This window comes from Hyla sarda, chromosome 7 (assembly GCF_029499605.1).
Source record: "Hyla sarda isolate aHylSar1 chromosome 7, aHylSar1.hap1, whole genome shotgun sequence".
Classification (NCBI taxonomy): Eukaryota; Metazoa; Chordata; class Amphibia; order Anura; family Hylidae; genus Hyla; species Hyla sarda.
In genome coordinates, this window is record NC_079195.1 from 196,414,720 (window position 1) to 196,427,020 (window position 12,301).

The 12,301-nt window shown below is 45.0% G+C and overlaps 1 protein-coding gene across 2 annotated transcripts in view; it reads left to right on the plus strand.

Moving 5' to 3' along the window:
• COP1 (COP1 E3 ubiquitin ligase) overlaps positions 1–12,301 on the plus strand; it is a 206,370-nt gene that overhangs the window by 14,404 nt on the left and 179,665 nt on the right. Inside the window, exon 1 of one of the 2 annotated variants that reach the window (XM_056532025.1) lies at positions 2,421–2,621. The exons of the other annotated variant lie outside the window; for it this stretch is intronic. The gene's annotated coding sequence lies outside the window, so the exon portion shown is untranslated. Of the gene's footprint in view, positions 1–2,420; positions 2,622–12,301 lie in introns of those variants that run through there. 2 annotated transcript variants of the gene reach the window in all.

Here is a 12,301-nt window from a genome sequence, read left to right on the forward strand (position 1 = left end):
CTGAGGGTCAATACGATTAAAATGATACCCATTATTATATACTTTTATATTATTGTTGCGCTTAAAAAAAATCACAAACTTTTTAACCAAATTAGTACGTTTATAATCCCTTTATTTTGATGACCTATAACTTTTTTATTTTTCCGTATAAGCGGCGGTATGGGGGCTCATTTTTTGCGCCATGATCTGTACTTTTTTTTGATACCACATTTGCATATAAAAAACTTTTAATACATTTTTTATAATTTTTTTTTAAATAAAATGTATTAAAAAAGTAGGAATTTGGGACTTTTAAATTTTTTTTTCGTTCACGCCGTTCACCGTACGGGATCATTAACATTTTATTTTAATAGTTCGGACATTTACGCACGCGGCGATACCAAATATGTCTATAAAAAATGTTTTTTACGCTTTTTGGGGGTAAAATAGGAAAAAACGGACGTTTTACTTTTTTATTGGGGGAGGGGATTTTTCACTTTTTTTTTACTTTTACTTTTACATTTTTTTACATTTTTTTTTACACTTGAATAGTCCCCATAGGGGACTATTCATAGCAATACCATGATTGCTAATACTGATCTGTTCTATGTATAGGACATAGAACAGATCAGTATTATCGGTCATCTTCTGCTCTGGTCTGCTCGATCACAGACCAGAGCAGGAGACGCCGGGAGCCGCACGGAGGAAGGTGAGGGGACCTCCGTGCGGCGTTATGAATGATCGGATCCCCGCAGCAGCGCTGCGGGCGATCCGATCGTTCATTTTAATCGCGAACTGCCGCAGATGCCGGGATCTGTATTGATCCCGGCACCTGAGGGGTTAATGGCGGACGCCCGCGAGATCGCGGGCGTCGGCCATTGCCGGCGGGTCCCTGGCTGCGATCAGCAGCCGGGATCAGCCGCGCATGACACGGGCATCGCTCCGATGCCCGCGGTTATGCTTAGGACGTAAATGTACGTCCTGGTGCGTTAAGTACCACCTCACCAGGACGTACATTTACGTCCTGCGTCCTTAAGGGGTTAAGGACTCGGAATGCAGGGCGTATCCATACGCCCTACGTCCTTAAGAGGTTAAAGCCACCATGCAGTGGCCCGTTAGCAGCGGATCTGCAGTGTAAAATACGCTGTGGGTCCGCTCGTGTGAACGTAGCCTTAGGGTCTATTCACACGGGCGGAATTTCCGCTTGTGGAATTCCGCTTCAAATTAAAACCAATAGACTTCAATGGGATTCCACACTCCCATTCACACTTCTGAATTTCCGCTAGCGGAATTCTGCAAGTGGAAATTCAGAAGTGTGAATGGGAGTGTGGAATCCCATAGAAGTCCATGGGCTTCAAAGCGTAATTTCGCAAGCGGAAATTCTGCCATGTGGATAGACCCTTACTTGCATCCAAAGCATGAAAATCATACAGACCTAATAATCCTGATTGCTAAAGGCCAAGCGATCCTCCTTTCGTCAGTGTAAATGTTTGTTCCTCCCGGAGTCCAGGTTATTTAGCTTTCAGGATTACAGCAAATGTTCATATCTGAGAAGTATAAGGTTTGAGTTTTAATGGGAACCTGTCCTCACCTTCATGCTGTCTGAACCCCAAGTCGTGGAGGTGATCTTGGCTTCTCCTCACCCTAATAGTCTTTATTGATACTTCTCTCTCTCGACCAACCGTTGGCAAAGGGTGAGATCTATTAGTGTGCATGCACACCATGTTTTTCCAAAACAGTTCCCGTATCAGATTTTTGATGTAAAACGGATTCCTCAACACCGGACTAACCTGTATCAAAAAGTGTACAAATTTTAACCCGTATACGGTTTTTAACCGTATACGGTTTGAAAGATGATGTCCGGTTGCATCCGTTTTTTAAGAAAAAAATAAATTTTTAACTTTTCACTCCATTATGAATAAAGTTTCACTTGTTTGATAAAAATTCCAAGAAAAAAAAACTGTGCAAAGTCAAAAACCGTATGGTGAAAACCGGATGGAACCGTACGCACATATGGTTCTGTACGATTCCCATTGGCTCCCATGTTAAAAAAGAACGTATACTGTTTCACCCGGACCAAAAATCTTGGTGGTCTACGGTTTTAGGTAGGGGTAAAAAAAACGGACAAAAATGTATGGCGCAAAATGGACTAAACCAGATGATGCGTTTGACATAAACGGTTTACAATGTTAAGTCAATGCATACGGTTTTCTATACGGTTCCGTACAGGTTTTAACTTACGGGAACCCTTACTCAGGATCAGTGGGGTATTTCCATCCAAACTGATCATTTTGAAAAGGCTGCAGTACTAGTTTAGACTGTGTATCCTTGTATGTTTTTCTTTTTTTTCCAACTGTAATATTTATTAGTTTTTCAGGAGCACAAAGCCAAATAAAAGAAACATATATAGATAATATCTCAGTGGCCGAAGCCAAAGAACAAACAGCAAATTACAATGAGAGCACAGGGGCCGAAGCCCAATAACAATTGCCATAAAAGAAAACAAAAAACAAGCAAAAGATAGGGCCAATATAAGCTAATAGGATCACAGGAAATCTGGGAAAGACCTCCGGTACCAAAGTTGAGCACAGAAGACCAGTAAAGGCTCGGACAAGCGTGCTCTCACGCATCAACATCCACAGGTACTAAGGCTGTAACAACCACGGACAAGGGAAGGGAGGGGCAGGAAGGACAAACAATGGATACACAAAGACAAACACGGTACAGCCACATAAGGCGAGAGAGAGGAAAAAGAAAGGAAGGAAAAGAAAAAGGAAGGGGAAGGAAAAAGTATGAAGTCAAGGTGGTTGCCTATCAGTGAACCGGTCCCAGACCAAGAGGAATAAAGGGATAGAATTGTTGAGAGAGGCCGTCAGAAATTCCAAGGAACAAATCTCACATGTACGGGTTAACGAGGCTGGTTTGGGGGGGTTTGAGTGTTCTTCCAGTACTTGGCACTTAGGGTCTTGGCAATTAGGCTAAAACAATATGCTGGAAGAGCTTAAAGGGTTTCTTGGACACTTGTATGTTTTTCTAGCATTGCGATGCTCCAGGCTTACCCAATTGTGCAGCCATTCTGATTTCAATCAATGGAGTCTCTGTGGAGTTTTTATACATTTTTATTATAACTGTGGAACATGGAACTGAAAAAATAAAAGCATTGTGAACAGAGCCTTGAGGACAAGTTAGAACTGCCATTGATGAAGTGCAATGTTGCAGTGTCATTTATTTCTACACCAAGAATTGAAGCCACAGACCCATATTTATTTGGGTTTCAGCAGATAGGTATCTTGAGGACTTGTAATCCTCTCCCCTTTTTTGCAACTTCTGTGTTTTAACTAGACACATTGGGATATTTTGATCAGTCGGGTACTCTTGATGTTCTTTGTTGTGAGCTGGATCCCCCCCCCTACTGTTTTTTGTTCAGTCTTTTAAAGTGTACCTATATTTCATAAATTTTTTATATGTTCTACAGAAAGTTTTGATCAATTGGGGTAGGAGTGTTCAGGGAGTGTTCAGGGAGTGTTCAGGGAGTGTTCAGGGAGTGTTCAGGGAGTGTTCAGGGAGTGTTCAGGGAGTGTTCAGGGAGTGTTCAGGGAGCGTTCGAGAGAAGAGCATGCAAGGAGCGTTCGAGAGAAGAGCATGGAGGAGTGCTCCTCTCCCTGCTCTGTTTATTGGACCGAGACAGTCCCATAGACTTGCATTATGAGGTTCTTGGTCACACGGTACAGAGCTGAGAGAGAATGCACTTTTGGCACTATTTAGCGATCAGTTGAGGTCTGTGCACACAGATCCCGGCAGATCACAAAATTCCATGTGTCTCTAAAATATGAAGTACACTGGAAGATTTACCTGTGCCCTTTAATATCAAGTATGGTGGATCAGCAGCAAAATCTACATTTGTGTTAGGGTGGGTTCACACTATGATTTCACTCTCTGTGCACCGGATCCGGCTGGGGGGCAAGAAAACCGGGCACTCCCGTATCTCATTCATTTGGAGTGTGTGGTCAATCTCCAATATAATAGACTTACAGGCCCAGATTTATCAAACTGTGTGAGAGAAAAAGTGGAGAGATTTTCACACAGAAACCAATCACAGCTCAGATAACGAGCTCTGGTAAAGTGAAAGCTGAGCTGTGATTGGATGCTGTGAGAAAATCACTCCACTTTTTCCTCTCACACAGTTTGATCAATCTGGGTAACTGGGGATATAAAAATTCACATGTCACATGTATTGTACTGTACTACTTTGCTGTAGATTTTTGGTACATAATAAAAATACAAAAAGAAAAAAAAACGGTATAAAATGATACTGCTTCATACAGAAATGTGCTCTGTCCAATGCCTTACAGATCAGGCAGTGACAGAAAAGCTAACCTGCTCCATCAGGCTATGTGCACATTTAGGGGGAGATTTATCAAAATCTGTGCAGAGGAAGAATGGTGCAGTTGCCCATAGCAACCAATCAGATCGCTTCTTTCATTTTCCACAGGCCTCCCTGTGGAAAATGAAAGAAGCAATCTGATTGGTTGCTATGGGCAACTGCACCACTCTTCCTCTGCACAGGTTTTGATAAATCTCCCTCTTAGTTCTTTGCTCTGCAAGAAGAAAACACTGACATTTTTCCTGCCCATTGGCTTCAGTGCGTAGGAGCATCAGCAGCAGAAAATCTTCAGCAAAGTACAGAAGTGAGCGTATCCTTACAGTATCCCTCAGAAGAGCCACCTTCTCTTTGTTAATATCCCTTTAACCCACTGTACTGTATCATCGCTCCCTCTATAGGACCAGAATATGGCACCTATAGTGGCACCCTATTTGTGTGTTCAAGGTATGGATAATATCATAGTACTTTGTATGAAAGTTGTCTGTAGCCCTTTTATATATGATTCTTCCAGTCACATTTCGGATCCCCCTATCTGCATCGCTCCATTTGTTGTCTATGGGTCTTCCAATCATTGCTGAGTGGTGAGTTCTGTAATGTAGGGAAGCCCCATAGTAAATGAATGGAGTGTTGGCTGCACACTGCCCTCTATCCATTCATTAAAGGGGTATTCTGGCTTTATACCTCTTATCCCCTATTCAAAGGATAGGGGATAAGATGTATGATCGCAGTGGTCCCGCCGCTGTCAGGCCCCCTCACATAGACATGAATGGAGGGGACGTGGCGTGACGTCAATAGTGGCCGTGACGTCAGTCCTAGTCTCTGAGGCAGCGCCTGGCACAGAATGCCAGGTGCTGTACCGAGGTGGCGGGACCCCTACGATCCTACATCTTATTACTTTGGATAGGGGATAAGATGTATAAAGCCGGAATACCCCTTTAGGGTACGTTGACACGAGCAGACCCACAGTGTATTTTACGCTGCAGATCCGCCGCTGAAGGACCCCTGCATGGTGCCTTTACATGTGCCTGCTCGGAGCAACAATACACCGCTACGAACAGACACACTGCGATGTGCAAGTCGCCGTGCGCATATGCAGTATACTTGCACATCGCAGCTGCTCATAGAGCAGGGGGAGCGGCCGCATGTGTGTGAATACACCGCACATGTGTGGCGACTCGCACATCGCTTCAGTGTGTCTGCTTGTAGCGGTGTATTGCCTCTCTGAGCAGGCTCATGTAAACGCACCATGCGGCAGATCTGAAGCGTAATATACACTCTGGGTCCGCTAGTGTGAATGTAACCTTAGGGTAGGTTCACACGTACGCAGATTTGATGCACAGGATTTCAATGTAAACTAAATGACTGAGCACAGCTTCCAATAGACAGTTACTAATCCTGCGCATCAAATCTGCGCAGGATCCTGTATGTGTGAACATACCCTAAAGGGGACAGTTTTCTCTGTTCACAAGATCGATGTTGGCCATAGCCGACTGTTCCCATGGGAAGAGCTGATCTTGTATGTGTGTGGGGACCTCTTAACTCTTTTTGTTCTCCAGAGGAGCTTGGCAGTGCCCTTCTTCCATTCCCCAGTATTTAGTAGATGGATATCTAATGTATGTGGCCTGCTGTGTACACACCGTACTGCTGTATGCCATAAATTTTTTTGTTTGCTCATGTAATGGTATCGAAGAACTCTCCTAGAAGCCGTTTTTTTTGTTAGTTTATTTTTCACTCTCCTTGGGGAGAATAGATCACAGCCCCTACTTTCCCATAGAACCCGATACATGGTCCTAAAGATTAGATCCATAAGGCAGTAAACCTCTCACATCTCGGTCAGTAGTTGCTCCATTACCAAGCAATATCCTGTTTACGTCTCAGTCTCAATGTGTCTCTTGTGTCCTGATCCAGATAACACATTTCTGGCATTCTAGTATGTAAAGGTGGAAAACGTATTTTATTTTTTTAAATGAACTGGTGCCAGAAAGTTAAACTGATTTGTAAATTACTTCTATTAAAAAAAAATGTTGGCCTTCCAGTACTTTTTAGCAGCTGTATGCTACAGAGGAAATTCTTTTCTTTTTGAATTTTTTTTTTGTCTTGTCCACAGTGCTCTCTGCTGACACCTCTGTCCATGTCAGGGACTGTCCAGAGCAGGATAGGTTTGCTATGGGGATTTTCTCCTGCTCTCGACAGTTCCTGATACGGGCATCAGGTGTCAGGAGAGAGCTCTGTCGACAAGACAAAAAAGAAATTCAAAAAGAAAAAAATTTCCTCTAGCATACAGCTGCTAAAATGTACTGGAAGGGTAAAGATTTTTTAATAGAAGTAATTTACAAATCAGTTTAACTTTCTGGAGCCAGTTGTTTAAAAAATAAAGTAAATAAATAAAATTTCCACCAGAGTAGCCCTTTAACCCTTCTAGTATTTATCGGCTGCTTTGTACTATTTGTACTACAGAATATATACTACAGAGAAATTTGAATTTCTTTTATCTGACCACAGTGCTCTCTGCTGACACCTCTGACCGTGTCAGGAACTGTCCAGAGCAGGAAAGGTTTGCTATGGGGATTTGCTTCTAATCTGGACAGTTCCTGACATGGACAGAGGTGTCAGCAGAGAGCACTGTGGTCAGACAGAAAATAAATTCACAAATTTCTCTGTTTTTACAGCAGCTAAAATGTTTTGGAAGGATTAACATTTTTTAATAGAAGTAATTTACAAATCTGTTTAACTTTCAGGCACCAGTTGATTTGAAAACATTTTGTTTTCTACTTGTTTCCACCAGAGTTCCCCTTTAAGTAGAATTGTGTGTTAACAGGAAGTCAGAAAAATACATATCAGGTTTTAAAGCCCAAATGTTATTGTTCTAGCTCCAAACTCCAGGCAATTATTACTGTTGTTTAAAGTTGTCTGTAGGGAACTGATGCTTGAAACGCTCCATACAATTGTGCAATGTTCTCTAATGGAGAGGCGCATGAACCTGGGGGCTCAATAGTTTACTCACATTTGTGCCTCTGTTCACATGTTTTTAGCTGTTTACGTGCCCTTGGGGTATCCCCCTAATATGCCCCTTTTCACCCTATTCAGCTGGTTAAATACTAACCATACAGCAGGATTATACCTTCAGCTCCTGGGATATCTGGGGGAGATTGATTAAAGGGGTATTCCAGGATTTTTTTTTATTTGACTATGCTACAGGGGCTGTAAAGTTAGTGTAGTTCATAATATAGTGTCTGTACCTGTGTGTGATGGTTTTCTTACAATTCTTATGTGATTTTCACCCCAATATTTATTTTTAACTGCATACAAAATGACTGTTGTCTCAGATTTTTCCCAGCTTGCAATGCGGCCGAGACCTGACTCACTAGTAAGCTGATGACAGGGAGCCTGTCTGCTTCAATGGGTGGAGCGATCGCTTGGTGGGATAGAGATCAATCTGCAACTAATGCAACAGCTGTAGGCACCCTGATTGAAAACCACAGGTCTTTTGAATGGATGCAGCTCATTTATCTTTCAGTGGGTGGGGTGGCTGATGTGTGGGAGGGAGGGAAATGGAATTATGGGATTTGTAGTTTAAAAAAAAGAAGAAAACTCAAACAGGAAATACCAGTTCACAAAAAGCACAGTATTATGGTAATCTCACAACATAGCCATTTTGCACCAAGACAAGCGCAGATCCTTCCTAAGCATGTCCATTACTGTCTGCCAGGTACGTACAGAAATCACCTTATGGTGGATAACCCCTTTAAAACCTGTAGAGCAGTGTTTTCATTTCAAGGTGCCTCCAGCTGTTGCAAAACTACAACTCCCTGTAACCGTACAGCAGGATTACACCCTTAGCTCCTGGGATATCTGGGGGAGTTTGATTAAAACCTGTAGAGCAGTGATTCCAACCAGGGTGCCTCCAGCTGTTTCAAAACTACAACTCCCAGCATGCGCATGCAGCTGGAGGCACCCTGGTTGGGAATCACTGCTGTAGAGGATGAGTGGTGCCGTTGAACAAAGCAACCAATCAGATTGCGTCTTTCATTTTTCAGTATAAATATAAAAGAAGCAATCTGATTGGTTGCTATGGGCAGCTGCTACATTCCTCCTCTACACAATTTTTGGTAAATTGCCCCCGTCCCAAACTAGCACCCCGTCACTGCCCGTCAGGCTCTCACTTGTTGACACATCTTCAGGGCAGCATAAAACTCCCGGCATGGTTTTGGTGCGGACCTCCATCCTATTGGGGGAGATTCATCAGAACCGGTGCAGAGTAAAAGTTGCCCATAGCAACCAATCAGATCGCTTCTTTCTTTAATTTGTGAAAAGGCCTCTTAAAAATGAAAAGGCAACTTGACTGGTTGTATTGGGCAACTGGTCAACTTTTTCTCTGCTTAGATTCTGATGAATCTCCTCCATTTAAGCTATTGCAATAATATGGGACAAAGAATGGCAGCTGCTTTTTTCCAAACACCTCATACTGTCCTAAGCTTGTGTGTGAGATCACAATTGTGCTCCATTCACCTCAATGGAACTGAGCTGTAATACCGCACACAACCTGAGGCATAGAGGTGCAGTGTTTTTGGCATAAAGCAGCTATGTTTTTCTAAACCTTGAATAACCCCCATGAAATTTCCATGAATTATAGATAAAATCTTTGCCAGCTGTGGTGCATGGACAGCCAAAGGGGATATGTAGCAATCTTTGTAGCTAATGTGCCCAGGCTTTGTTAAAAACAAAAAACAAACAAAAACACCTACGTACCTCCATTGATTTTTACCCCCAAGGCCTCGCGGTATTAGCGTCAGTTCTCCACCGCACTTCGCTTTCCGAAGCTGCAGACAATACGTCACATCACCGCTAAGACCGCTAAGCCAGTCCAGAGGTGTGGAAATTTTAATAAGAAACTACTTGTCCATGGGACTAAAATGGAGCAAAATCTACTTGTCCCTCATGACGATCCACTTGTCCGGACGAATTTTCGCTTTTACACTCTAATTTTTTCCTCCTCGTCCTATAATAGCCTGTTATGGCGTAGGAGGGGAGGTCGACTTCCACCGCCTAGGAATCACTCTCCTGGCAGCTGCCAGTAAGATGCCCACTAGACCCTTCCTCAATTTAGCTGTGGGGCCAGGTAACATGGAGAGAAGGAGTGCCTGGGGAGTGTCCGCAAGTTGTGTGCCGGTAACTGTATGAATTACATCCCTCACCCCTGACCAAAAGGCTATCAGCAAGGGGCAAGTGAGCCAAATGTGTGTCATCGTGCCAATATCTCCACTACACCTCCAGCAGGCTGGCGAGACCGAGGGATAGAAACGATGGAGCAGAGCAGGGACCCTGTACCACCGAGAGATTATCTTATAATTTGTCTCCTGCAGGGCTACTGCCCTCGAGGCCTTATGGCAGAGAAGGAAAGAAGTTTCCCACTCCACAGTACTAGGAGTAATGCCCAATTCTCTTGACCAAGTCTGATGGAAGGGCAGGAGGGACCGTGGGTCACAACTAGTAAGTATAGAATACAGCAAAGAAATCACATGTGTTGGATTAGTATCGGCTAAACATAACAGCTCAAAAGCAGTAGGTTCCCTATGGAGCTCCCCAGAAACCCGCCACGTGCTATAAAAATGTAACTGAAGGTATCGAAATGCATGCGAGGAGGCACCAGCAGCATCCCCCATTATGTCCGGCAAGGTTTTCAGAGAGGAGGACTGAAGGACCCGCGCTATGGGAAAGGGCGAACCCGCAGGAGCGATCAAAAATCCACGGGGAGAGGAGCCCGGAATAAAGTCCGGGTTACCAGTGATAGGGGTCAGCGGTCCCAAGGGTTTTAGCAAGCGAGTGTTGGCAAGATGGTGAGTACACGAGTAAAGGATAACCCTAGAAACGAAAGGCAGGGAGGCCCTCTCAGCAGGTGTCCAGTAAGCGGGGCGAATCCAGGGAAGGGAGGTGATGGGGAATCGAGCCAGAGCATTTTCAATGTGAACCCACAGTTTAGTCCCTGGGGCATGGAACCCGTCGAGTATGCGGGCCGCCAAGGAGGCTAAGTAGTAGGAGTAGGGGTCAGAAAAGGCCAAACCTCAATTTGCTTTAGACTGTGCCAGCGTGCCTTTAGAGAGTCTGTCGACCCTTAGACCACACAAAATCGGGGAAAAGTGCAGTCAGGGGTTTGAAGAAGGCGTGGGGGAGCATCACCGACAAAGTCTGAAACAAATATAATAGGCGGGGGAGCAAATTCATTTTTATAATTATTAATACGGCCAAGCCACGAGAAGTCTGTACGGTCCCACCTGGAAAGATCACACTTAAACTTAGACAAGAGAGGGGACAGGTTCAGGTCCGACACTCGGGATAGATCCCTGGGGATGAGGACCCCTAAGTATTTGAAAGAGGGATGCCAAGCAAAAGGGTACATACCCTGCAAGCGTTGGACCCGCAGTGCGTCCAAAGATACATTCATGGCCACACTTTTTGTTACATTGATTTTTTTGTAGTTGCTCAGCGCACTGAAGTCCTCAAGGACGGCCAGCAGCGCGGGGAGTGACTACTCCGGAGCAGTGACATACAAGAGGAGATCGTCAGCAAAAGCCGAGCTCTTAAAGTGGCGGTCCCCAATGTGTATGCCACTTATGTCAGGGTGCGATCTGATAGCTTACATCAAATGTTCCATTACCAGGACATAGAGTAGGGGAGATAACGGACACCCTGTTCGGAAAGCCAGAGGTAGGGGAGACTGCATTGAAGGCTGACAGCAGGGCAGTAGACAGATCGGGTTGTAAAAATGTATAAAACCGGGCAGTATACCCATCCAGGCCCGGAGATTTACCAGAGGGCGGGGACGAGATGGCCGCCTCCAGTTCCTCCCTCGTGAAGGGAGCTTCAAGGTTGGCCAAGGTTTCAGAAGGCATGGGGGGGGGGGGAGGGCTGTGCGTCTCAGGAAAGACTGAAGGACCTGAGTGGAAGGGGGGGGGGGGGGGAAACGCCCCCCACTCCCTCCAGGTCATAGAGTCAAGAGTAGCAAGTATGAAAACTAGCTAGAATCTGGGAGGTGAGGTGTTCCAAATGCCCCTGCGGACTCTTAATAGAGGGGATGTAGAGGGCAGCCCGTGTCTCCCTTAAGGCTCTAGCAAGTAATCTTCCTGCCTTATTGCCCCACTCATAGTGGGATGCGGAGCACAACTGACAGTACCTGTTGTGTTTCTTGTCAAAAAGGGTTTGCACTTCCTTCTGTGTTTTAATAACTTCCCTCAGGTCACTGTTGGCTAGAGTACGTCTATGTCTGTTTTCTAGAGTGTGAAGTTGTGCGAGGAGGTTGGTGAGTTTATGGGAGGCCTCCATCTTGCGTCTGGCACCATGCCGTATGAGAACACCCCGAAGGACGCATTTTGATGCCTCCACTGGGTCTGCGGCGACGTAGTGTCAGAGGCATGGTTAAGAGTGAAGGTCTCAATTTCCCTTTTAATATCGGCCACACAGAGGGGCTCCAACAGGAGCGTCTCATTCAGCCTCCAAGTGAACTCTCTCTGGGGGGCCGCTGGGAGACTCTAAATACAGGAAACAGAAGCGTGATCAGAATGGATCATCGAGTCTATGGACCCCGACAGGAGAGTAGGGAGTAAGTGGTGTGAGATCATAATGTAATCGAGTCTAGAGTACACTCTCCGCGCATGCGAGAAGGAGAAATCACGGTCATCAGGGTGGAGTAGGTGCCACATATCACACAGTTGGTGGGCATGAAGAGAGCTCTTAATCCCTCTCAGCGCAGCAAAGGAGAGTGTACTAGAGCCAGGAGGTGTCAATCAGGGGGTTCAGGGCGACATTAAAATCCCCGCAGACAATGAGCAAACCTTGGGAGAAAGCGTTAAGGTCCTCCAGAGTCCTCTCAAGAAAAACCGTTGGCCATGATTTGGGGCGTAGATAGAAGCCACAGTGTATTCACGGCCTTGCAAGAGAAAT